Below are 22530 nucleotides of genomic sequence, written 5' to 3'. Positions count from 1 at the left end.
TATATTGCAGTTTATGGGGGTGATATTTGATCCAAACGATCTCAAATTCTTAACCTCACCCCAGAATCCAGCAGCATCTCTCAGTGCCGCCGTGCGTGCAAGAGAATCCCAGTGATCTTTTAATAGCTCCTCTGTTCGTGTTTTTATGATGCGCTTGTAACTTGACCTAAGTCTCCTCACCAGAGGCTGGTCCCGTGGATCGGCCTTAAGAGCAGCCCGTAAATCACGGTTTGCTTTAGAACATAAAGTGTCAAACCACCTAGGATTTTTATTATTATTTACTGGGGCAGGTTTAGAAATCGCCTTTTTTATGGCCCTACACAACCCTGTAAAAGCCTCGATAATGTCATGTCCAGGATTATCACAAGATAAACAGACAGACACTAACGAAGGGTACTTTTTAATTGTACGTGCTAGGACGCCCTTATTGTCTATCCCCTTCCAAGCTACTCTAAGATTATCCGTTGACGCCACCAGACTTTTTGCCCCCGGTTCTTTACGTTTGCATGGTTTTTTAAAAGATTTAAAAGTGGACAGAATAGGGTTAATTTCACTGTGTATAGTATTGACAACCTCAGCCTCCAATAAACAGTCCCCAAGCAGGGAAGATATGAAAACATAATCTATTGTGGTTGAACTCCCACGCCCAACATAGGTGGCCACCGGTCCTGTATTCACATTAGTATTTACCTTCTCTAAGACATTGACTAGGTCCCGTGTGGCTAGATGACTCAGCAGTTCTTCCCCTCTTTTACAGGGTGGGGTTCGAGAATAAATGTGAGCATTAAAATCACCTCCAACACAAATGCCATCAAGTTTACCATACTTTTGCCCATCCACAATTCCATCAATAAAATCAAACAACCTTATAAAATTTGTGTTTGGATGTGTTGTGAAATCGTTATTATAAAAGTTAATTAAACATACCTTTATCTTATTAATATAAATCAGAGCCTGGAAATTCATATCATTGGTCATCTGGGGTTCAATTTTGGCTTCTGTTGTGATCTTGACCCAAATAGATAGGCCCCCCCACTTGGTCGGTCCGTGGCCGGGATGGCTGCTGTTTGATTATGGCAGCTGTAACCCTCTAGGAGCAGGGAAGTAGTGCACCATGTTTCTTGGAACATTAAAATATCATAGTTAGTAACCCAATCTAACCAGTCCCTAGATTTCATTTTTGTATTTAAGCCAGCAATATTCCAACTCAAGATTGTTAGTCTATCTGACAATATAGGGGTGGCAGTGGCATAAGTCGTTATTTTCGGGTCAGATGGCTATACAACCTCGATATTACCAATCGACACCTCTATAGGGGGACGGGTTATCAGTCCTTCAGCTGGTCCAGTTGCATTAAGGTGATCACTGCATGCTATGTCTGGGGGGATAGCTGGTGGTCAGTCCTGGGTCTCTAGCTCAGATAGTATGCTGTATCTATTAAACAGTGGGTAGGGTGGTGGGCCAGGGCCAAGTAATCTCTGTGGGGGCCTGTAAAAATAACCCAGCGGAAGTGGAGTTACAACAGTTGGAGGGCTAGGATAGATGTTGTTGCTATTGAGTATGGATCTTGCTGTTGAAGGGTGCCTAAAGTTAATTACAATACAATCTCCATTAATGTTCTTGAATAGGGGGCCAACACAGCTCACGCGGAGGACTGACAGAATTTCACTCGCAATATTTGGCCCTAACCCTTTATGCTTAACCAACCAATCTATGCACTTGTTGTTCAGCTGGACCCAGGACTCAATTTTCAATTTTCAAATAACTTTATTCGATTGTAAGCATTACAATTATAAAAGTACAACTCATCAATAAACAGATAAAAACAATCCGGGTAATTCATTTCATTTGACATGTATGAGATCCAATATACAGTATAAGGTAAAAAAGAGAGAGCAGCGGGCACCATGAGCATAAGCAATATTAAATGTACATTAAAAACATAAATTATTTCATTATAAAAGTTAAAAAATACATAAAACATTTGAAGCATAATTATCCATCCATACTTTTCCTGAAGGAGATAGCTGATTTAAAAAAGTTACAGACAAATAAAGTGCAATCACAACTCAGTAATTGGAGATAGTAAAGTGCAGGTTTGATTTGTACAAAGTTCAATTTTTTAAGGCACGGTTTAAGATAAAGTTTCCGTGGTAGAGTATAATACGGGCAAATGAATAGAAAGTGTGCCAGATCTTGAGGAGACTTCCCGTCGCAGCCACAAGCTGGCAACACTTCACCCCGATGTGCCCCACTTGGAACCGCCAGTAGGAGATGGAATAGGTCAAAGCGGAACCTTGTTAGCAAAAAACGTTCATAGTTAGTCATGGGCCATGACAAATAAGGTTCCATTTGTGGACAGGTTTTGAGTAGTAGGTGTTTCCTAACACTGTCCTTCTGTAGCTCAACCTCTTCTCTGTCTGTGCATCTTAGTAATAACATAGCATTTTTTACAAAGATAACATCAGGTTTTGAGATCAAGTTGGGAGCAAAAAACAAATCAGGCCGGCCAATTGCCGTCAGACAGTCCCTTATATACTTCAACCACGGAACATTAAACCTCCCATCTAATGTTAAGGCTTCTTTTAATAAAGCTTGAGTGAGAGGAATATCAGTATTAAGCCAACAATTCAACCAACACAGTACCGGGTTCACTGCTATTCTGTCACTTAAATAGGGGACACCCAACTCCTCGTGTACCGAAAAATTCCCAGTTCCCCTTGGCAGCCTCAATATCTTTTTCAGAACATTATTTTCTGTGACCTCTAGGTCCTTTCTCTTGCAGTAGCCCCAAAGCTCGCTTCCATAGCAGGCGACAGCAACACTTTTTGCCTGATATAGTTTAAGCAAAGCGGCCGTCGGGCAATTTCCAATTTTTTTTGCGAAGCCAAGAATGGCCGCATTAACACGTGCTGCCTCACCCTTCTTTTTGATGACTGCGGGTCCCCAAGATAGTTTATGATCTAAGAGGACTCCAAGGTATGAAAAGGTATTGGTAGTAGGGATTTTCTCCCTATTTATGCAGAAAGAGTTAGTTTTCCGTGTACCCTGTCCAATTTTCATGACATAGGACTTAGAATTGTTAATGCTTAGGCCACGGGACTCCATGAACTTAAAGAAGGAATTTAATAATTTCTTAAGGCCATTTGCTGTTCTAGAGATAAGTACAGCATCATCTGCATAAAGCAGCACAGGAACCCCTTTGCGCTCTACAAAGGGGTAGTCAGCTTCAGTCTTTAAAAGAAATTCCTCCAATTCATTTATGTACAGATTGAAGAGGAATGGAGCCAGGATGCATCCTTGTCGTACACCCCGATTTATTCTAAATTCGCCCGTTACTTTAAGGTCTTGGGTGTAACGAACATTGGCTCTTGTATCCGAATGCAGATCGGCCAAGAAGTTTACAAGATTCCTCTCTACGCCCATTTGTATCAGAGTAGCCCATAGTATGCCTCTGTCCACACAGTCAAAAGCGGACGACAGGTCCATAAATGCCATGTAAACAGTTCCTTGTTTGGCCAGGGTGTATTTACTTAAAATCAGGTACAGGTTCAGACACTGTGTAATTGTCGAATGGCCAGGTCTGAATCCATATTGTATAGGTGATAAAATATTGTTATCTTTGGCCCATGTAGATAGCCTGTTTAAAATTATCCCTCCTACCACTTTAGCTACTGAATTTATTAGAGATATCGGCCTGTAACATAATGGGCTACTACGGTCGCCCTTTTTAAAAACAGGGACTATAGTCGATAGCCCCCACGCATTTGGGCACCCCGTGATCACTGCTGCATTCACTACCGCCGTGAGGACGGGAGCCCAAAAGGAAATACTAGACTTAAAAAGGTCCGGTGGTAAGCCATCCGGGCCCGGGGCCTTATTGTTAGTTAGTCCCTGGATACCCCTTACAACCTCGTTAACTGAAAAGCATAAAGGATTTACGGATGGGGTTAAAAAGACATTTTCTGCCCGATGCTCTTTACTCTTAAAGATTATACTAAAGTGGGTCACCCACTCCTCCTCTGAGATGTTTGTACCAAGGGCTATATCATTAGGATTATCAAACAAAGGTTTGTTGATAATTTGCCAAAACTTACTATTATTCCCCAACACTGAAGGGTCAAGGAGGGATTCTATGGTTTTGGCCTTGATTTCCTTTTTCCTAACGGTTAATGCCTTCTTGTAAATCAAGCGGAGATTTTTTATCTGATCGGAATCTCTGGGTTTGATTTTTAAGGCATTCTTCAAATCTCTACTTGCCTTTGAACAGTTATGGTCAAACCATTTAGAGTTATTTTCGCTTTGACCTTTAGTTGGTGCTGTTAGCATAGGGCCAATTTTTGAAACTATCGCCTCAAACCCAGACAAGATGTTCTCAGGGGGTGAGTCAGAAGATGTACATGCTAACAGTTCCTCCTCGCATGCATTATTTATTTTAGTGTATAAGGTATCTTGATTTATCAATGTCCATTTTATGCGACGTCTGCCATTTATGCAGCTCATCGTTCCCCGGTCATTGCGGGACATTCGTTGTTTAAATAAAGACCCACCCACCCTGATAGCTAGGGGATTGTGATCACTGTGAACACTCAAAAGAATGGTGAAATTCGAGACCCAAATTGCAAGATCTGTAGAGACTAATATATGATCTATAAAGGATCCCTGCCCATGTCCTTTAAAGGTTGAAACATCATAGATTTTTGTATCGGGAACCATAGACATGGCTACAATTAAATTATTTTCATTCACTAGATCATTTAAGTTCTTGCCTCCCCTAGTATGGGCGAAATGGAAACCATCTACATTATTACATCCCAGAGAACCCATTGGGGTGGAGCCTGGATTGCCACATGGGTGTACATTAAAATCACCTACAATCAACAACTTCCGTGACACGGTGCATGCAGTTTTTCTCAACATCTCTGTTAAGGACACAATATTACAGTCACCATTACCGTTATTAGCGTTGTAAAAATTAATCAGGGTCAAAACATTTTTGCCATTCTTTAGTTCAAGCATCTGAATATTCCGATTGTCATTATAACAGATGCTTATTTTACAATACAAACCTAAATTAATAAAGATGGCCAAGCCCCCCTTTGCTCTGCCCCTAGTTGATGCAACAGCTGGTATGATGAAGCTTTGAAAACCCTCAATGTGGGCATTTTTGTCCTCCATCCATGTCTCCTGAAGACATATAATTGTGTATTTTTTGATAAATATTACCCAAGCTGGATCACATAACTTCTCGGCTAAGCCAGCTATGTTCCAAGAGATTAAGCTCATACAATCATCAGGTATTATTTCTATAAGAGTTTCTCTGGTAGTTGGAGCAGTCATTGGGTTAGATATCTCTGTATGTGTAGCCCCCAGGTTCACAGTGCTGGCCACGTCTAGTTCTAAGTTGGCCAAGGTGGGATTATGGGCCTCAGGCAAGACAGGAGATTTGCTATTGTTGGATGGGAGGTCCATGGTTGGCAGTGACTTACTGGGGTTGTCTACATTATATCTCACTATACATGAGCCCTTTTCAGTTCCTCTTACATCATCTCTACTTTCTAACCTTATAGCAGGTATAAGCAGTGGAAATCCCTCGTTTCTCCCGAGAGACACTGTGGGTGAAACATCAGGCAAACTACTATTCGCGTCATCATATGTTGCAGCAGTACATAGCCCTGTCTTTAAACAACTGGTACCCTTTTCTTCATATGACCTCGGGGTGCATAGGACATTTTCAATCCCCCCAACAACCTCTGTGCTCCTTGAGCATCAATCACATTCCTCCATGCCAGTGAATGCCTCAAACCTATTTGATAATTCTAAAGGGGTAAATGGCATCAAATGGGTCATATTACCATTTTCTCCTATATTGCGGCTTGTCTGTATAATGTTCCATCCATGCATCGCGGGAGTTGGAGCTAATTGATGCATGTATGCGGGATTCCTGGCAGTCTCCATGTTAAAAAAATGGTTGGTGAAATGGGTATTGTTAGTTAAATATTGGGGGGGAAATACTGTGGATCTTGGATAAAAATACGTCAAAGGACGTGGTACAATACAATTATTTTCATTGCCAAAAGGCCAATTCAGAATGTGTTGAACTGCTTTTCTATCCCTGAAGTTTATAACAACAATATCACCCCCTATATCCTTCGTTCTTCCCCCCAGCCAAGACAAGCGACGAACATGGACTATTTCACCATTTACCTGGTTGGATTTGGGTCTATACAATGATAGCCAGTGCATTATCTTGTTTTTTAATTGGAAATAGCCTTCCCGTTTGCCACTTGACAATTCAGGAACCCCGGTAAGTACAACCACGTACGGTAGAGCTTCCGGTGGGAGTTCCATGGGTGGTCTCCTAGTCTGTCCCCCTCTTACATGGCTGATCTCTTTCTCTTCTAGTCTTGGGGGCCTATTTGGGGGGATACTTGGTTCCCTTATCTGGGTATTGGCTGGAGTATCAGTGTTACTGATTGATGTTGTAATTGGTCTACCCATAGATATTGTTGACTGATTTGGCTTGGGTTTATTAGGAAGTTTGCCAACAGATGATGGCACACCAGCGAGTAAATAGTTAGAAGCAGCTGGGGTTGCTGCTGTCTGATTATTACCAGTAGTGGAAGTAGAGGGTGTTGCAACCACCGCATCTTTTGGAAAGGTATGAAGTGTCGTTGCAATTTTTTGAGGGTGTGACACTTTCAGGGGCCCTTGTGACCTCACAGAATTCCCAAGTGTTGTCAGATCCCCCTCTATTTTTCCCAACCTTAATTCAATTCCCTTGAGCCTTTCTGCTAATGCAAGCATGTAACTTCGCACAATCAGTTCTATATTATCCAAAAGAGACTTAGGGGAAGCTGGTTGTAGATCTTCTTCCATTGGAATATGGATGATATCTGGCTCTATGACTGCTTGGGGAGATGGTATCACGAGTGTTGGGTTGGTAGAGACAGATGCTATTGCTTGCTTAGTGGCAAGTTCTCCCATAGTCGTGGTAGTAACAGGGTTCACCTTTTTCCTAAATTCAGTATGACTTAATTTGGGTTTGTTTGTGTTGATTATTTTTCGTCTCCTCTTGGATGGTGGAGGCCCATGTATTTTATGTGGCAATGGCCTCGAGTTTTTACCTCTTACTACCTTGCCGGGTCTAATTGTAGGCGAAATCATAACATTAGAGGTTTTAGATGTACTAGGGAGGTCATTAGTGACAGTTAGTAGTTCTGGTTGAGTTTGCATGGGTGACACAGCAGGAGCTAAGCATTCTTTAAGTAGTAGGGGCACACTGGCAGTTGGTGATATATTGCCTGCCAATGTGGTGTTCAAGTCATCTTCCAGGGTGACAGACATTATAGGTTCAGAAAAGGTTCTGTTTTTAATACGATCAATTGAACGACGACGATCTGCCCTCCGTTCTGCTAACAACAGTTCTTTATTGCCCTCAGGAGCTGATTTAAGAAAATAGTCATCCAGGGTTCGATTTAGCATGCCCCCGTTTTTATCCAATCCAGCGATAGCAGGGCTGGTAGCAGCTGTGGCCATCATGCAATGAAAACAAAGGCGGACTAGGTTGGTAAATAGATCGCTACTTACTTCGAAAAAGGTCCAAGTCCTCGGGCCCAGCCCAGCCTCTTCTGGCCGATGAGGGCCATAGAGGGCCCGCCCTTTGCCCGGGCTTAGCCCGGCGCACGCCCGCGCGCGGTCCCGCGCGCGGTCCCGCGACGCGGGGGCTGCCCTGTAATTTATGCGCCTCCTGGCGCCGGTATTCGCGGCTTCCGGCCGCTGAGGCCCCTGGGTGTTGTGGTCCTCCTTTGGTCTCCCCCCCACTGCGGCCGCGCTCGGCTGTTGGAGAGCTGCGGCGGCGGGAGGAGACCGTGAGCGGGATTGCGGGCGGCCGTTCGGGCACTGGAGCAGCAGAGTGTCTTGACCCGAAAGGTTGGTAGGCGTCTATAGCGGAGTGCAGGTATGGCAGTCAGCAAAGGATTTGTCCCCCGCTCCGCCGGGGCTGCCCTGTAATTTATGCGCCTCCTGGCGCCGGTATTCGCGGCTTCCGGCCGCTGAGGCCCCTGGGTGTTGTGGTCCTCCTTTGGTCTCCCCCCCACTGCGGCCGCGCTCGGCTGTTGGAGAGCTGCGGCGGCGGAAGGAGACCGTGAGCGGGATTGCGGGCGGCCGTTCGGGCACTGGAGCAGCAGAGTGTCTTGACCCCAAAGGTTGGTAGGCGTCTATAGCGGAGTGCAGGTATGGCAGTCAGCAAAGGATTTGTCCCCCGCTCCGCCGGGGCTGCCCTGTAATTTATGCGCCTCCTGGTGCCGGTATTCGCGGCTTCCGGCCGCTGAGGCCCCTGGGTGTTGTGGTCCTCCTTTGGTCTCCCCCCCACTGCGGCCGCGCTCGGCTGTTGGAGAGCTGCGGCGGCGGGAGGAGACCGTGAGCGGGATTGCGGGCGGCCGTTCGGGCACTGGAGCAGCAGAGTGTCTTGACCCCAAAGGTTGGTAGGCGTCTATAGCGGAGTGCAGGTATGGCAGTCAGCAAAGGATTTGTCCCCCCAGGACCTAGGACTCACCTTGTCCCTCCTTAAGCAAAGGTACACCTGCTAAGATTAGAACGTAAGGGCAAGCGTCTGGGGGCAGGTGCAGTGCTGGCCCAGGAAGTTTTAAGGGCCTAGAGTCAGCAACTTGTCCCTTGTCAGAACCCATATTAGTTGTGTTCCCTGTCTTCCTAGTGTCTGAGCTAGGACCTCCTTTTGAGGTACCAGCAACCGCACTAGCGGGGCACGACGGTCCAACTGCAGCGGCAGAGGTATGCTGTGATGCTGTTACAGATTTACCTTTGCCTGCAGAGGCATCCCTGGGTACGGTATTAATTACTGGCGTGCTACTAGGGGTAATTGGCCCACCTCCCAAAATGGCCTTACTGGCAGTCTCCATATCTTTCAATAGCCGTTCTCCCCTCAGTAGATCAAGACTGATTACCCCTTTCCTTTTTACATCTTCCTTTTTTACCAAATTTTCCAGTCTATCTAATCTTTTAAAAATTGTATTAATCTGTTTGATCATTTGACTTTCCATTTGTTTAAAAATTGTATCCACTATAGTCTCAATAAAATTCCCATGTAGCTTTTTTGGGTAACACTTTCATTTATAGGCTCAGTCTGTGTACAGGCGGAGTTATGTCCTGCATTAGAGGGAGTTATACCCATATCCCCCTCCGCTGATTGCATAGAGTCATTGATGTCGGTGAGACCCTCTGATGGTTGTTTCCCTTTGTTCCACATACTCTGAGGTGCAGGTTGACTCTTGTTACGTGGAGGTTGTTTTCTTTTATTTAATGTTACTTTCGCAGGGCCTCTTTTCCTTTTCTCTCCGACAGTCTTATTACTCGGGGTCAGGGAAGAATTAACAGCTGGAGCATCAGAGTCCTGCTGCGAGTCAATGATAATAGTTGGACAACTGCCCCCAAGTTGAGTTATCGGTGGAATGGCCGACGAGGATGATTTAGTAATTATAACCTTAGGAGATAGCGGCACTGCATTGGTAGAGCAATCTTGCTGGGGTTGTGAACTCATGAGACCCATTGACATTTTCCTCACAGTATTAGCAATTTCTGTGCTAACTAACTGAAAGGCATTTTCCAACATGCTCTCAAAGGTGGGCGGCAGCACAGTAGGACCTTCAGGGGCCTGAGGGGCCTGAGTAATGGTGCTGGTATTTTGTTTCCCCATGATATATATGTGGGCTCACCTTAATAACAACTTAGAGGGGTGGCCCGCCCGTCCACTGATGTCCCCTGAGGGCCACAGAGGGCCCGCCCTTTGCCTGGGCCTAGCCCGGCGTCCCGCGACGCGGGGGGCTCGCCGGCTTTGTAGCGCCTCCTGGCGCAGAGATGACGCTTCCAGCAAGCGCCGCCGCAGGGGTCGATGGGGAACCGAGTCCTTCGCTCGGCGGCCACGGGGATGACAAAAGCGGTGGCAGGAGGACTCGTGCAACACAGCAGCAGGGTAGGGAGAAGTCCAAGTTGCTATCAAAAATGCCCCAAGTTTGTTCAAAAGCCTCCAACGCTTATGTGAGTTTCTTTTTAAGGTCTCGCCTAGGCAGAACATGCGCTTTCTCTCAAGAGATGTTGAATCTGCTGTCTGGGCTTTCAGCATATCCATCCATTTTCATTCATTCTTTCATGTGCCTTTCAAAATTCCTTCATTTTTGTTGGTGAAAGGTTTACATTTGTCCCCCGTTTTGCTGTTTTGGTCACTCCCTGGAGACTGGCCCTGTTACATGGATTATTTCACTATCTGCCATATATGGGAGCTTCGTTGCACTACTTTTTCTTTTGCCTTGACGTGTTTGACTATCCAAACATACTCAGTCAAAGGCTGCAAATCATGTCCTTATCTTGTTTTCCACTGTCTTTAGTTTCACAAACGCTTTCTCAGCCATAGGTTACGTTATTTTCCATCCTATAATATGTTTGGTTTCATTAACTCAAATGTCCAAACCTTAAATAATATACTTAGATAATGGAAGTGTAGTTTAGAAGACAGTCACCAGTAGGATCAACCCACTTACCTTGTGCTTTTGACAGCGTGATGATTACTTGGATACGATTTAAGAAGTAAACATGCTGTTAATGCTCCATTTTTTGAAAATGGAAGCAGCTTTCAAATTCATGCTTTAAACTTTTGATGCTTTATTTTAGGTTTCAATCATTGGTGAAATAAAAAACAATATCAAGGGATGCCTCCTCGTACTCTCCAAACACCGCATGTAATGTGAGGTTACTTAACAATATATCCTGCAAGTAGACAGTGCAACCCCACCTCAGCACCACTGCAGCATCACCTCCGCATCAGTGCAGCACCACCGAAGTACCACCTGAGCATCACTCAGCAGCACCGGAGCATCAGCACAGCACAACCTCAGCATCACTCAGCCCCAGTACAGCACCACCTCAACACCAGCACACCACCTCAGCACCAGCACAACACCACCTTTGCACCAATGCAACACTATCTCACTACCAGTGCAGCACTAACTCAGCATCAGTGCAGAACCACGACCTCAGCATCAGCGGAGCACCAGCACTGCATCCCTCAGCGCTACCACAGCATCACTCAGCACCACATCAGCACCAGCGCAGCATCTCCTCAGCATCATTCAACACCACCACAGCACCACTTCTGCATCAGCACAGCACCACCTCTGCATCAGTGCACCACCACCAGCACAGCACCAACTCAGCAAGTGTACCCTACCACAGCATCAGCGCAGCACCACCTCAACACCAGCACAGCATCAGCACAGTACCATCTCAGCATCATTGCAGCACCATCTCAGCATCAGCACAGCGCCATCTCAGCATCAGCACAGCGCCACCTCAGCATCACTCAGCACCACCTCAGTATTTCTCAGCATCACCTGAGCACCACCACTTTAGCTTCGGCACAGCACCATTTCAGTATCAGCACAGTACCCACCTCCTCAACAGTGCACCACCAAAAGTGCAGCATCAACTAAGCATCACCGCAGCGCCACCTCAACATCAGTTCACCATCTCAGCATCAGCACAGCACCACCTCCTTATCAGTGCACCACCACCAGTGCAGCCTCACGTCAGCACCAGCACAGCTCCACCTGAGCAGCAATTCAGCACCAATGCAGCACCGCATCAGCACAGCTCCACCTGAGCAGCAATTCAGCACCAATGCAGCACCGCATCAGCACAGCACCACCTAAGCATCAGGGCAGCATCACCTCAGCACTGCACAAACTCAGCACCACCTGAGCACCGGTGCAGCATCACCACCACAGCATCGCTCAGCATCACTCAGCACCACCTCAGTATCCCTCAGTATCACCTGAGCATCACCTCCGCACCAGCACATCACCATCTCAATACTAACTCAGCATCACTCTGCAGCACTTGAGTGTCATTCACCATCACCTCCACATCAGCACACCACCACCTCAGCATCACTAAGCACCACCTCAGTCTGCCCTTGGAATGTAGTATCTGTTGACTTTCCCCTTCAGGTACTATTTCCCATCCTCAACTTTCCCGTTGTTTATGTCACCCCCATAACAAAAAAAAACTGTAACAAACAAACTTTAGAACAGGCAGGGAGAAGTTGCAAGCATTGCAAGGACTACAAACTAGAAGCCATTTTTTATGTTAATACTTTTTTTTAATAGGGTCGTTCAATTGTACATAATGTCTTAATGGTTATATATAAGGTAACAAAAATGTTTATAACACGTTTTTATTATAATTTTTCAACATGCTGTACAGCAGCCACACTGCCCTACAACAGCTTAAAGACATTGGGAAAGCCAACAGCTCTGCTAAACACCTAAAAGGTCCCAAAGGCAAGACCTACTGGCTATGTCAATGCTTGTCTTAAAACAGCTGTTTTTAAATTGGCTAATGGTACTGTGCCTGTCAAAGTCTATAGGTCTGGCTTCAATGTGCCAAGGCCATTCAAACAGCAGTTGTGTGGGCCTTTCTTTACATGCCTTTGTTTGTACGCCACGTTTAAGTCAGGCTCGTTGACTTCCCACACTGCCAATCATGGTTAGCTTCACAATCTGCCTACGTGTGCTAGTTTCTCACACTGCAATGAGGTGCTGCATTGTTGTTACACTGGGCTCCAGTACCAGCTTTCCAAACTGCAAACAATGGTCACCTTCTCCCACTTCACACATGCTCACCTTGCATGCTAGTACTAACCTGTCACACTACCCACCAGAGTGAGCTTCTGATACTTCCCGAGAGTGGGGGCTTCTCTCACTGCCCACCAAAGTCAGCTTCCCATACTATGCACAAGTGCCATATTCTCCCATTGATACAGTGAGCAAGCTTCTCTCATTGCCCTCAAGGGTTTGCTCCACACACTGGCCAGCACTGCAAGCTTCACACACACTGCCAAAAAGCAGGAATGGAAACTGATCAGGAAGGGTGAAGTAAGGTACAGATTCAAGGCCCGTTCAGTCTCTGGACTCTGTGAAGACACCAGATGAGGAATATTTTGGGAACTGTGATGTGTGTTTATTAGAACCGTAAACATACATGCCAACTTTTTCGAACAGGAAAGTGGGAGCTTTTCCACCCAAAAAAAGGTCAGAGGAATGTATTTTGTTCATTGACTTCTATTGAAGCATAGGCAATTTTAGGCAAGAGGTAGCTAAAATAAAGTCTTTTTTTGCGTCAAATTCAGGAGTCTCCCAACTAAATCAGGTATGTTGGCATGTATGATTAAAGCACTCTACATACTTTATTCCAGGTGAAACATATTTCTCCTTATGGTTATTTTCACTGATTTTGCACATATGCACATTATTTTTTATGTTTTCTTAGGACATTAAAAATTGAAGTTAATCTTTTTCAAAGGCTATTTCAAGTGATGCTGCAAAGAATACAGTAGAAGCCGCAGTTACGGATGACCAAAAAGTCAAAGTAGGCTCCGGCCTATAGCCCACTCTCCTTTTCTGGGCCCCGCGACAACGGATCAAAAAAAAAATACTGATTTGATCTTGAAAGAAAATTACAAGCAAGCTTTCCTAAATTGTTTTCAAAAGATAGATAAAAGGAATCAACTCAAAGAAAGGAAAACTGTACATTAAAGACTCCACTGAATACGATGCCTTGCAAAATAAAGGTAGACTTCCAAGTTATCCTGAAAGATTTCACCACAGACAAATTGAGGAAAGTAAACATTTAAAGTGTTGTTTTATCAAAAAAAAATTTGCATTAGGAGATACTTTGCGAGGGTGTGTGTAGGGGCAACATTTTGACTAACTAGGGGCCTCTACAGGGTTTAATTCGGCCCTGGGAACCCGTGCGCCACAGGTTTACTTTAGATCTGATAATATCGATGAAAAAAATCAAAATCTACTTGACCAATTCAGTTTCTGCTGTGCAAGAGATTAATATTACCCATCTTCCTAGTTTCGTTTCTCGGCCGACAACAGCTTCCTATCACATAAACAGAACTTCTTTTCTGTTTTCTCTGGTTCTTTTTCAGTGCAAGTTATTTCGAGGTCAGGCAGTTCCATGTGACTACAGTCTGTGTGCATGGCAGCAAGTCAACCTGAGGACTCGCAGCCTGATTGGATGTTGCAGATGCCACTCACCAGTCTCTCTGAGTTGGTTGGAAACTGCAAGTTGTTATTATCTGTAAAGCGAAAGGAACGGATCAGAAAGGCCAGGGAGGTGGAAATTACCTCACCGGCGAGTGCGACCTACATCGGGACGCGGGAGCAGAGAGACCCGAGAAGGGGGAGGTCGTCTCGATCTAAAGAGGTAAAACACGCGCGCGCCAGTCTGCCGCCTCCGTCATACCCCTAATTCTGTAATCTTGCCACCCTGTTTCATCGGGTAGGGTGTTGCGTTGGCCCCGTGCAGTTAGCAGTTGGAGGTGGCGAAGTCATAGTTCATGCCCGTAACGAAGTGTATACCCCCCCGGCAGTGGGTGGGACCGCGGGGCCAGAAATAGAGGTGGGTAGGACGACGGTTGCTCTTCCTCGGGGTGCTTCGAAGCCTGCACGCGCACAGCGGCTCCCTTGCAGCGCACGCGCTCACCTGGGATTAGGAGAGCACAGTGACAAACTGGCTCAGTGCAATGAGGGTGACTGTCAGCCGGCCATAGCGGCCCACCGACAGCACCCTGCATGCTGGGACTTGAAGTTTATCTTTTCCTGTTAGCGGTACGTGCCTGCACATCTCATCATGTTAGGCTGAAATATCAGGATTAGCTACATTAAAGCTCGTGGTTGAGGTGGAGGATCGGCAGCGACAGCTGCTGAGGTCTCATGTTCTCAGCTCCAAGCGAGAGTAGATATTCGTGTCCAGGATCGATCCGTGGCAGAGTGTCAAGATACTAATTTGAGATGATTTTCCATACAATGCATCTAACGTGAACATGTGTGGATAGGACCTGATCAAGTTTGTTGAATGGGTTACTTCATCACAATGTCCACCTTTTTACTATTGCCTTAGGCTATAATGCCCTTCAAATAAGGCAGACTGGACATGGTGACGTTTGTGCTTGAATCCGGGCTTCCTAGACCTACACTGTACACTCATGTCGATGTCTCTATCTAGCTCTATCTCTAAATGCAAGCGCACAGTTACAATCATGTTACTTTATTGGAACTCTGAAGCAGTTTGAGCTCCTGAATGCTTAAGCGACAAATGAAAACATCAGTTATGCATAAGTATTTAGGCCCTCATTCTAGACCAGCACAAATCCTGCTTTAGCCACAAACTCATGTTAGTTCCTGAATCTCGATTATAATTCTGCCATAAATGGTGCCGCACAAGTTATTTGTTAAGTCAATTTGTGGCAAGTGGAACCATGTGCAAATGGGAAAAACTTGCGCATTTAGCATTAACTCTTATCCCGAGATTCAAAACTTGAAATTATGTTGTGATTGAGAATCGAGTAATTACGGCTTCAGAATTTGAGGTCAAAGAACCTCTGAATTTTATTTTCCCCGGTTGTAAATCAATTGACTTCAAAGTGCACTGAAAGTGAAAACATTCTGAAACCTAATGTTACCTTGGTTAGCAGATTTAAAATATTTACCTTTCACTGTCACTGAGTTAGTGGTAGAACTGCTTATATTTTTTCTAAGGTAATGTTTGTGTGTTCGTTGTTTTAGAAACAGATATCCAAATAAATAATTCAAGCTAATTTGAAGTTGTTTTCTTGGTCTTCACAGATGTCAGGATTTTTTTCTCCCTGAGCCCCTGCCATCCAAAGCAAATATCTGGGTGTTCCATTTCATAGGGCCAGCACTGCTCAAAGCATCAGGCGTATGCTTTGTGGAGTTGCTGTAACCCCCCCTGTGGTACAAGGTGCAACCTATTATCCTTTCCTGGGCATGATGTGAGGGAGTGTTAACCAGCTGCGGCTCCTCCGCTATTGCGGAGGAGCATCGCTGCACTGCTATAAAGCAGTGCAAAGGAAAACTAAAATGATAACTGAACGTTATCACATTATTTTTAGTATTGCAGTTGCAGCCAGGTTGGTTAGAGCGGGTTGGGTTCCTTTGACATTGAGGGAAGAGGAGTGTGGTTGCTCCACTTTTAGTGCACATTGCGGTTTGGCCGGCCCCCTCGAGCTGGTCAAACAATCATACGCACTTTGCATGTTCTCCACCGTGCTGTATTGCACAGCACGGTGAATAACATGCACAGGCTCACAGTCCCTCTCTAAGCACCGAGCCACAGCGCTCAGACTAATCACGACGCTGCTGTAAAACAGCATCGTGATTGGTCAGTGGAGTTTGGGAGCCTGGGTGCTTATTTTTGCCTCTGGAGATGTTGTTTACATTTACCAGAATGTTCTGGAGTGCACAGAAGCACTGTGCGGCTCTGATCAGGGTGAGGGGAAAGATGCAAGCTAATGGAGCTTAGTTACATTACCTGTAGAGTGTGTGATTGGCAAAGACCTTTTGAGCTTAGTCCAATACTTTTTGGGGCTTTCAGCATGCCGCTTCATCCAATGGTTATTTCAAAATTTGCAAACATTCGTGACAAGAATTTTCAATTCTATTAAGGACTAGGAGGCGAGGATTATGCTTTCTCATTTCTTTAATGAAATGCTCAGCAGCCAATAAAAAACAAAACTACATTTCCCATGAACACCAGGGAATGACCATAGAGATGATGCTATAAAAGGTCCAAACATTAGTCTTTCTTCCTCTTTCTTTGTGGAAACAGGTCAACATCGAAAAACAATCCCAAGTAAAGCAGCAACAACAGTTCCAAGCATGCTGCCGAAATCCAAAGGAACTTGTAACAGAGGAAGGAGGAATCTCGGGTCCGAGAAGCAGGAAACTCAGGAGGCTCCCGAAGAAGATCAACAAGATCATTTCTGGTCTGAACCTGAAAAAGATACAGAGCCGTAACATCCAAATAATGGAGAGAAACCAAATCAAGGGGTGGGAAAAACAAGGAGGCATAAAACTGCAAAGGTATGCAAATATTACACAGTACAGCAATGTAACAGAGTCATAACAATGGGTGGGATAATCCTCGCCTCCTAGTCCTTAATAGAATTGAAAATTCTTGTCACAAATGTTTGCAAATTTTGAATTCTATGTCAGGACAGGAGGCTCCGATTATGCTTGTTCAAAGCTGGTCCACCACAACAGAAGCAACACTAACAATAGGTTTATAATAAAACTTTTTGAAAACAGAGTCTGAAGACCAATCTGCAGCTTTCATAATATCAAATAGAGTAATACCCATGGAAAAAGCCTTAGAGGCCATTGCCCCTCTCGCAGAATGTGCCCCGAACACAGAAACATCAATGCCTGCCTCAGACATGAGCCAGCGCACCCAGCGAGCCAGAGTGGCCGGTGTAACAGGGCGAAAAGGCTTCTGCAAGGCAATCAACAATTGACCCTGCATGTCCGTACGCAAAGAAGCAGTACTCACCTCATAATCCTTCAAACACTGGACAACACAAAGATTGGGATGATCAGGAAAAGAAGGATACGTAATGGAGGAAGTATTAGACTTAGTCCCCCTAGAGAGAGTGAACGTAACACCCTCGGGGGGGGAAACTGCGACCCGCAAGGTCTAAGGCGCGGATATCAGAAACGCGCTTGCAAGACACTAGACACAGTAACATGGCCAATTTCGCAGACAATTGTTTACGAGACAGTAAAAGATTCGAAGGCCAGGCTTCCAAAAACCTCAGGACAACAGAAACATCCCATAAATTAACATATTTAGGAGTAGGAGGTTTCGCAAGACGAATCCCTTTAAGTAGTTTAGAAAGTAAATGATGTTCACCAACAGGCTTACCATCAATGTGGACGTGACCAGCAGAAATAGCAGAACGAAAACTATTCACAGTTTGATAGGCTAGACCTGAAGTGGCCAAAGAGGTCAAAAAATTAATAATCATACTGACATCCGCTGAAACGGGATCAACCTCCCGTTGAACACACCAATCACACCAGCGTTTCCAGGCCCCTCGATATCGCTTGTGAGTATTGGGAGACCAGGCGTTACTAATGAATTTGGCAGCGTCGCCAGAAATGCCCGGGATCGACCAACGATCCCCGAGATTCGCCATGCCAGCAACTGGAGAGAGCCGGTCAGAATGAGGGGATGCGGCTCCCCGAGAGGATCCCGCAACAGATTCCACTTCAGGGGAAGAAGGAGAGGAGGCGCGCAACACATCTCCAGGAGAACTGGGAACCACGCCTGAGCCCTCCACAGAGGAGCAATCAGAATCAACTCTGACCGAAACCGTTTGGTGTAGGCCAACACCCTGGGAAGCATCAGGAATGGGGGAAACGCATAACAGAGAGTCGATGGCCACTGTTGCAGGAAAGCATCCGTGGCCAGAGCCTGGGGATCCGGTCTCCAACTGTAAAACCGGGGAAGTTGCGCGTTGAGGCGAGAGGCAAACAGATCCAAGTGACACTGGCCCCACTGCCGAAGAATGGCACGGAAGACTCGAGGATGAAGCCTCCAGTCGCTGAAATCCCGAAGATGTCTGGAGTGCCAGTCCGCAATCTGATTGTTGCAACCCGGAAGATACTCTGCAATAACCGTGATCTTCCGTTGGAGGCAAAAATGCCAAAAATCCTTGGCTATCTCCGCCAACACTTTGGACCGAGTCCCGCCCAGCTTGTTGACATAGCGGACCGCAGACACATTGTCCATTCGAAGAAGAATGCAACAATTCGTCTGAAGGGGAGAGAAACACCTGATCGCAAAGGAACCCGCAAGGAGTTCCAGACAATTTATGTGGAGAGACAACTCCTGGGGTGACCAACGTCCCCCCGTCGAGACAGATCCGCAACGGGCTCCCCAACCCCATTGACTGGCGTCGGATTCGATCACCAGTTCCGGAGATGAACCGAACAGGGCTCGACCGTTCCAGGCCTCCATGTGGTCCAGCCACCATTGCATCTCCCCCCGCACCTCCTCCGAAAGAGGAATCTGATCCGAATAGCGGAGACCTTTGCGGAGATGCTGAATCTTCAGGCGTTGCATCGCTCTGTAGTGTAGAGGACCCGGAAAAATCGCCTGAATGGAGGACGCCAGAAGGCCTACCACACGAGCTAATGACCTCAACGACACAGTCTGTTTGGAAATAACAGACGTCAATTCCCTCTTGATGTAGCGAAGCTTCTGATTTGGTAAGAGAAGTTGGCAAGTCACAGAGTCTATCCGAAAGCCCAGAAAATCTATAGATTGAGAGGGGGTCAAAACCGACTTCGGAACATTGACCAGAAAACCTAGCGACTGTAAGAGCTCGATGGACCACTCCAGATGCTGCAGAAGCCTGAGAGGGCAATCCGCCATAAGGAGAATGTCGTCCAGATATATGATCAGTCTGACTCCCCGTGAACGTAGATGTTCCACAACTGGCCTCAGTAATTTCGTGAAGCACCATGGTGCTGACGAAAGGCCGAACGGGAGAACCTGATACTCGTACCAACGCCCCAGCCATTGAAACTGGAGGAATCAACGATGAGGCTCGTAAATCGGGATTGATAGGTACGCATCCTTCAGGTCCAGACGGACCATCCAGTCCCCTTCCCGAAGGAGATCCCGTAAGAGATGGATGCCTTCCATCTTGAAGTGCCTGTACACTACCCCGCTGTTGAAGTCTTTCAGGTTGAGAACCAGGCGAGACCCGCCTCCCTTCTCGACCAGAAAGACTGAACTGACAAAGCCCTTCGGATGGCGTTCGGTTGGAACAATCGCTCCCTTTTTGAGGAGAACCTCGATTTCCTCTGAGAGACAAACTTGAGCGGGACGGGAAAAAATAATAGGAGGGGGAAGACAGGTCTGATGCACTGGGTGATAGAACTCTATTTTGAAACCCTGTACGTTTTCTAGCACCCAGGCATCTGTGGAGATCAAGCGCCAGTTGTGTAGGAAAAACTGCACTCTGCCCCCCAGCATTACATCGCATGCTTGAATTAGGCTCACCTGTAGTGCCGGCATCTTGGTAATGGCCTTGTTGTCCGCCAGATCGGCCCTTTCCGTACTGGCCCTTTCCTTTTCGTGACGGGTAGAAATTGGCACGAGTGTAGTATCCTGACTCATAGTGGCCCCCACGCTGCTCCGAGGCTCCTCTCTGGGACTGCTGCTGCGACCCACGGCCGAACGATTGTCCCCGTTGTCGTCCGGCCTTGGTAAAAACCAGACGCATGGCCCGGCGTAAGGAGGCTTGAGCTTTATCAATGCCGCTGAAGGCGGACACAAATTTCGTTAGTTCCTTCAGGAACGGCTGACCAAACAAAAGGCCCTGTGCCTCAGGACCCGCCTCCGAAGTCGCCAACTCCGCCAACTTCGGATCCAATTTGAGTAGAATTGACCTACGCCGTTCCGCAGAAACTGCGCAGTTAACATTCCCCAGCTGGCAGACTGCCCTCTGCGCCCACTCTATGAGCTCATCCGGGTCCACGAGAGCCGAGGCTTCCTTCGCCTTGAAACCTAAATCCAGAATCTTGGACAGGGGACCAAGTAAGTCTAGCAACTTATCCTGGACGGACCGCCAGGAACGGTCCAGACCCTTTTTTGGGTCCTTCGCATACTTCTTGAGATAAGTGACCATCATCGGATCCACCTCAGGGGTCTCGGCCAGGTGGTCCGCAAGGTCAGGCCTAGGGCATTCGGAACGGAGCCTGGCCCGAACCGACGCCTCAAAAGGCTGACGAATATGAGCCTCCAAATAAGCGGCCACTGCCGGAGCAGGCAACCACGACGAGGAGTTCGGATGAACAATGTCCTCAGGCTCAAAATTCAAAACGGTGGGACGCTCAGGCGCGTCGACAAAATGCTCCTTGCGGAGTCGCTTCTTGGGAGGAGAGTCCGTACCAGAAGAGGCTTGAGCATGGTCGGAGTCCTCAGTAAAACGAGAAACGGAAGACTTGGACGCCTCCGTACTCAAAGTCTTCGCCAGTCTTTGAAAGTCCAACTTGTGAGGATTATGTGGAGATTTCGCGGTCTTCTGAGAAGGAGGCAACCAACCCTGTTGCACCGCATACTGGTTCAGGTGGCGCTTCAGGGGATTGATAGCCCGAACAAGAGCTTTGTTGACAGACAACTGGACACCCTTATCTAACTCCTCCACCAGATCATATTCAAGAGTGTCCTCTTCTTCCTCATGATAGAAGCAGTCATCGTCATCCTCATAATAATCTGCCATTGCACAGGGGTGCAAAGATTCAGAGCCCACAAGATGACTGAAACAATATGGAGTATCGAAGATGCAAATAATAGGAAGTGAACACCCCAGGCAGGCTAACTCGAGGTAAAACTCAAGAAAAAACAAGTACACGTGGAGGGAGACAAGCCTGCCACAAAATATCACTCTAGGCAGAGCCTATGCACAAGGTAACAACCAAAACACTTTCCTGTGCTCTGGCGTCGAACGGGGTCGAAAGTTCAGAGCTGTGGGTGTGAGCGCTGTCAAAGCGGTCCTTCACTCAACCAGCGTGAGGAAAAAGAGCCTCCAACCGGAAATAATGCAGTGCGCATGCGCGACACTGTCGCTACTGAACACCGGCTCGAGAGCGCTCGCGCTCCCCGTGTGAGCCGGCGACCCCTGCTCCCGCTCCACAGAACAGCAACCGGTCACAAACGGCCAGGTGCAGGGAGGTGAACCCACGCTCCCAAGAAACACGTCGCCAACGGACGAAACAAACACCGGTACACACCCCAGGAGGTACCGGGACCAGAACCATACACAAACACCGCGCACTAAAAGCAAAGCCGCAAGACAAGGCAAGTGTATGAATATCAATATTAAGCAATAGCAATAACAGCAATTGAAGCAGAATAAAGTTAAAGAGACTTAACTGGCTGCGGAGCAGCAAAGAAAGAGGAAGAAAGACTAATGTTTGGACCTTTTATAGCATCATCTCTATGGTCATTCCCTGGTGTTCATGGGAAATGTAGTTTTGTTTTTTATTGGCTGCTGAGCATTTCATTAAAGAAATGAGAAGGCATAATCGGAGCCTCCTGTCCTGACATAGAATTATTGTGTATTTCTCGTTTTCCTCCCACCCACTTCAGCCTTGGGCAGTGAGTCAGCCCACTTAATCAGTTGGCTAACTTCACTGTAGTTGTTTGCATTCTGCTGTTTCACAAGAACACCTCTGTGCATAAAGTACTCTCCTCCAGTGCCAGGGACTACTAATGCAAGGTTATATGTCAGAGGGACTTTCAGCCAACCCTCTTCTTCTCAGGATGTTGTTGCTTTATTCACATCTTCTCCCACCCACTACGGCACACAGCATGGGGCAGTGGATCATCCCTCTCTCTTCAGTGATTGGTTAACTTCATTCTGAGTGATGCCATTTTGCTCTTTCGCAAGGAGCACATCTGAACACAAAGTAGTTACGGTTAGGGTCAGATAGGGCAATGTTCGCTTTTTGAAACCCCTAAAAATATTCTCTCTTTTAGCCAATGTTTGTTTTATGTTGGCAAGTTCTCCGAAGAGCCCCTGAAAACAAAGGTTTACAAAAACCATAAGAAAACCAGCCTGGACTAAGCCCAAAAAAC

General features: G+C 46.5%; 1 protein-coding gene across 1 annotated transcript in view; it reads left to right on the top strand.

The window, feature by feature from the left end:
* Positions 1-14159: 14159 nt before the first annotated feature.
* Positions 14160-22530, top strand: part of LOC147662647 (zinc-binding protein A33-like) — a 90359-nt gene continuing 81988 nt past the window's right edge. The window contains exon 1 of the mRNA XM_086951025.1: positions 14160-14286. The gene's annotated coding sequence lies outside the window, so the exon portion shown is untranslated. The remainder of the gene's footprint in view (positions 14287-22530) is intronic.

This window comes from Lissotriton vulgaris, unplaced genomic scaffold, assembly GCF_964263255.1.
Source record: "Lissotriton vulgaris unplaced genomic scaffold, aLisVul1.2 SCAFFOLD_2113, whole genome shotgun sequence".
NCBI lineage: Eukaryota > Metazoa > Chordata > Amphibia > Caudata > Salamandridae > Lissotriton > Lissotriton vulgaris.
Note: the sequence above shows the minus strand (reverse complement) of the source record. Positions and strands in the feature narration are given on the sequence as shown.